Here is a 5,369-nt window from a genome sequence, read left to right as displayed (position 1 = left end):
GTGAAAGAACTTCTCCTTGCATTAAGCCAAGGTTATTTGAAAAAATATTTAGAATTAAATCCATTGAACCTTATACAAGATCTTACATTGCTAATCATAGATTTTAAAATAATAAGCAATTTTCCTCTGATTCTTAATTTAGAAATCTTGTACCACATACATAGACGATCAACTGAATCAAACGCTTTTAAATAGTCAACAAAGCAACAATATAATCTATTACTTTTACAGAAAGAATTTTGTATGACAGAATATATACAAAACACAGCATCTACTGTACTGTAACCGTTATACGGAAACCAAATTGTGCATCAGATAAAATATCGCTCATTGATGCCCACTTCAATAATCTACTATTCAATATACTAAGTAGTGAATAGTTTACCTAGATTGCTGACAAGACTTATACACTGTAAAAACAAGTGTTTCAAAATAAAACACTTTTAAAACACATATCAGACACAGTTTTAAAACACTTTTAAGTGTTTAGTTCTAAGCACTTGTGTTTTATATAAAACGTTTAAAATGTTTTATACAGTAATCACTAATGTTTCCCTTCAAAACACACATGTTTTGTCAATAACACTATGATGTTTTACCTAAAACACTTCAGCGTTTAATATAAAACACCTTTAAGTGTTTATGAAGGAGACACTTTTAAAACACTTTTAAGTGTTTATAAATGAGATATGTTTTTGTTTAAACACATGTCTGATTTTATGTGTACACCGCAAGTGTTTTTGCATTGTATGTTTTGAAATGTGTGTTTTTAAAATGTGTTTTAGCTAAGCATTAGTATTGTTCCTTTTGCTCTTCAAATGACAAGATCTGTATCATTGGCTTGTATAGAAAATCTTACCACTAAAATTTGTCCTTTGCAGTTTCCTATACCCCAAATATTTTAAACTTGTCAGGTTTCATGACTGGAGTATTTTGTCATTATTTACTCATTAATGTTCGAACTAAAAAATACCCTTATAGTGCAACCAGTTGTTTGTTTCCAAAACAAGGTACATGTTATACCAAGAGTAATCTCCTACACTAATATAAAATTTTGTATAGGCATCATAAATACTGAGAAATAAAAAAAAATGTATGAAATTTTATTCATTGCAATTATTCTTTATAAAATCACAAATATTTTCCAAGATTGATACTGTAACAGTATAATAGATGGAACATGTAAAATAATATAAAGTTTCAGTCGCTATATCTGACATTTCTAATTGTTCTTGTCCCTTTCAAATATAAAGCTGATCTGAGTCCCTCCTCATGGTGGCTTTTTGTGTACTTATCCACTTCGTTTTCAACAACATTTTCATGTATGGATATGAAAGTATGCGACTTCTTCCCCTTGCCTTTGAGTATCCAGTTTCAGGAAGAAATTTGTACTCTGCCTCCTGAAATATTGTTCAATTCATTTATGTATGGCCTTTGAAGGTAATAAAGTTTAAATCATAACTTAAAAGTGAATATTAACTACCTAATATACTTGAATCTAGATGCCCCTTTTCTTGAAAATAATTGTGAGTTGATATATTGTCATTCTAAATAAAATCTATTTATACATTGCACAGTTAATTACAAAACATATGCAGATATATGTGTAAAGTTCATTAAAAATCAACAGATACCAAATTTATTGTGTTCAAAGTGATTTCCTGGAGAAAAAAAAAAACCTTAACCTTGAAAACTAATGGACAAATGTTAAGACTGAGTGCGTAAAAAAAGAAAGTAAACAAATCTGAGAATTGCTGCACTGTTCCCTGATAATAATGGTTAACAGATCAGTGGTAAACCTCACTTTTCCATTATAAAAGGGTTAACTGATAAGCAATTATTCAGCTGTACTTTCATATGGGGTTAACATTATACATCTTTTAAGTTACACCATTCTATTAATAAGCAACCAATCATATTACTCTTATGAATAAAGTCCACAGTAGATACATTTCGGGGTCTAAGACCGGCTTTTATAGCTGACAATGCGTTATGGGCTTTGCTCATTGTTGAAGGCTGTACGGTGACCTATAGTTGTTAATTTCTGTGTCATTTGGTCTATTGTGGAGAGTTGTCTCATTGGCAATCATACCACATCTTCTTTTTATACATATATGTTGATGTACAGATATTTTGTCATATTGAATTTTTAATGGTAATATATATGACACCAGTTTATTTTCATTATAATACTCAAAATATTGATGATATCTGTCATAAAAAATGAATTATCATATCTTGTTAATATCTTAAACGAATAAAAATGATTTCATAAATAGGAGTTGCTTGAAAAATACATGTTACTATGTAAATCTAGTCATACCTTCAATTCTTTTTTTGTTTATCTTTGGTAAAACACCTCAGAACTTTTTCAGGTTTACTTCCTATAACCTTCATATTCATTTATACTTCAGCATCTTGATATATTAAAATTCATCCAATATCTGGAACAGAAATATTTGTTTTTATGATATTTAGTCTGCAATCGTATAATTTATATGTACAATGTACGAAAATGTACATTGTTTGAATTGATAGCTTGCATTTGCACTTTTGGTTATGGGTTTTGCTCATTGTTGAAGGCCATACAGTACCCTATAGTTGCTTACTTCTACGTCATTTGGTCTCTGATGGAGAGTTATCTAATTGGCAATCATACTAAATTTTATTCTTATATGTACCTACATCCCATTTTTGTAATCAATACCGACAAAATGACTGAAACCTGAAACACATATTATTTTGTTTGGCATGACTCTACCAATAAATCTAAGTTTGTATTTTCAATGTTTTTTTCTGTTTTCTTCTCAATGAAATCATGGTCATATGAGGACCCTTAAGCTTACGTGTAATGCTCTGGTTAAAATGTTGACTTTAAATTAAAAGGTAGACCCTGATAATATGTACTGCAACACACAAATACAAATATCTCAAAACTATTGTTTTTCTTATTCATGTATATTAACATGACTCAGTATATGTACATTTATGTTTCATTATTCAAAACAAAGTCAAGACAACTGTTTTGTTTGGAAATATTGAAGTCACAGAAGGATAGACATAGGTAGCACTATATGCCCTGCCACTTATGGCCGGGGCATAAAAATAACATACCATGATTTCAGGTGTTTCTTTTCTGTGTTCTTCAATTTTTTTCTTTTGAATGCTGTCCAATGAACTCACTGCTGAAAAACAGTAAAATAAAATATGATACAAAATAATAGACAAATGAGGTAGTTAAATTGGATAGGCAACACAATTATGATTGCAGGCCATAAACCTAATTTGTCTTACAGTCTTTAACTTTAGCCTGATATTCTACCTCCTTGTAAAGTCTTACATTTGTACAACAACTTATACTAAATAAAATGGAATTCTGAAGACAGAAGTACATTTTATCCTGAAAATTTTATATTTGTTCAGTTAACAGGTTAATTGTTGCACCATCATCATGATTTTTTTTCAATATAAATATTTAAATCACTAGCATGACCTAGTCCTTGCTACAGAATGTACATATGAACTGAGACTATATAAATCTATAACAGTACATGTATAGTCTCAGGTGTAAAAAACAGAGGCAGATTTAGGTGGGGGTGGGGGGGTCCCCCATTTGTTGGAAAAATTTGATTGATTATCTAAGGAATCACTGAAGCATGACTGGAGCGGGCCCCCTCTTAGGCAGTCAGTTCCCCACCCTTTTGAAAATTTCTGGATCCGCCACTGAAATTTTCTATATTTGCTACTGTACTGTCAGTAGATTAATCTCGATTTTCATTTGTTTTCTTTCAATTTTAATAACAGTTTACATGCAAAAGACACATACAATGTACACATACATACCCACAAATCAACAAACTACATTATTAACATGATTAGTATTACACCAGGGACTTTCTATACTAAGTACTTAGTATAGAAAGTCCCTGGAGTTACACACACATCGACACAGGAACAAAAACAGTGAAACACCTTAAGGCTTAAGTTAACCCGACATGATGTCATTTATTTTTTCTATTGATTATGAGATAACAATTAAGAAGCATAATTTACATTTTGTAATCTTATTGTTAATATTATAGTCTTACAAAAAATAACTAACATCTTTGTTGTGTGTCTGTTGAAAAACTACGGGAAAATAATACAGAAAATTGCTTTCAAGGGAGAAAACTTATCTTGCTAAATATATTGGGGTCCTAAATGGGGTGATTTTCAGATGCACAAAAATACAATTTGTCGAGTATTGTCGTTCGTAAATCAGTCGTTTCTTAGATTTTCTTTTGTGAATACACATACGAAAACTAGTCAGGCTTATCACTATATCACATGGGAAGATATACTGTTTACCCTCGCTAAACGAAGAATTTACTACTATGAAAATCCTTGCTGTACCCCAGCAGTTAAGCCTAACTTAAAACAATTTTATTTAAATGATCACAAAAGAAAGAGTTATATTAAATATTAGAATTAAATATTATAACGCTTATGTCAGTCGTGTAAAAGCATTTGTAAATAAATTGCCGCCAAATTAATCTGGGATGCGGCTTTCGACCAAAACATTCCACATCGGTTAAAATATTAATACTAATTTGCTTGTCCGAGGATAATTTCACAATGCAATTAAACAAGAAAAGTAAAACACGAATTAGATGACAATAATTTTTATAACAATTAAACGTACCTTTTAATCCAGATTGTAATCATGATTCTTCTAGCCCTGTGTAGTTGTACATTTCCCTCTCAGCTGCAGCTAGGACACTGGATACCTTTGGCGGTATTAAAGGCTGGTCACGTGTGTATCATATTACGAAAACGCGAGTGTTTTTCTGTGTGTTTAGTTTTCATATGTCAAAAACGCTTATCCGTTTTGACAATATCTGAGCGATGACCCTCTGTCAATATTTATTGCTGCACCCCCGGATGATCATGTCTAGCATTTGTTTAATTTTACCCTTTTTTCAGTACTTATAGTTTTTTTCAACCAAATTTCAATTATAAGCCATAGAAAATCATATTCAAAAAAGACCAGGAATTACTTTTCTTTATCTGAATTGCATGGTTAGCTTTAGTTACATGACGTTTTTTACTATTTAAAGTGTCCGGCTTTGCTATTGAAGCTGATCACTCGACTTTATGTTGATAAATCGCTAAACAATAAATTGGGGCTATTTCTTTACCGTCATTGTAAACTGTTTAAAATAAAACACGAGTGTTTAACGATAAACAGAAGAAATTTGTCAAAAGCACACATGTTTATTCTAAAACACTTGCGTCTAAAATAAAACATTTGCGATTTTCTTACAAGTGTTTGAAATGTTTTTAAAATTACACTTGTTTTTACAGTGTACCACGGTAATTTGCTGGGTCGT

The 5,369-nt window shown here is 30.9% G+C and overlaps 1 long non-coding RNA gene across 1 annotated transcript; it reads right to left on the bottom strand.

Moving 5' to 3' along the window:
• Window positions 1–1,084: 1,084 nt before the first annotated feature.
• On the bottom strand, window positions 1,085–4,932 carry LOC127725679 (uncharacterized). The gene is made up of 4 exons (XR_007993102.1): window positions 4,682–4,932; window positions 3,115–3,185; window positions 2,324–2,444; window positions 1,085–1,400 (listed from the first exon to the last, which is right to left on the bottom strand). It is a non-coding gene; the product is annotated as an uncharacterized LOC127725679 (long non-coding RNA).
• Between the last annotated feature and the right edge of the window lie 437 nt (window positions 4,933–5,369).

The sequence above is a fragment of the Mytilus californianus genome, unplaced genomic scaffold (genome assembly GCF_021869535.1).
Source record: "Mytilus californianus isolate M0D057914Y unplaced genomic scaffold, xbMytCali1.0.p SCAF_15, whole genome shotgun sequence".
NCBI lineage: Eukaryota > Metazoa > Mollusca > Bivalvia > Mytilida > Mytilidae > Mytilus > Mytilus californianus.
The sequence above is the reverse complement of the archived record's forward strand: the minus strand, read 5'-3'. Positions and strand labels throughout refer to the sequence as shown.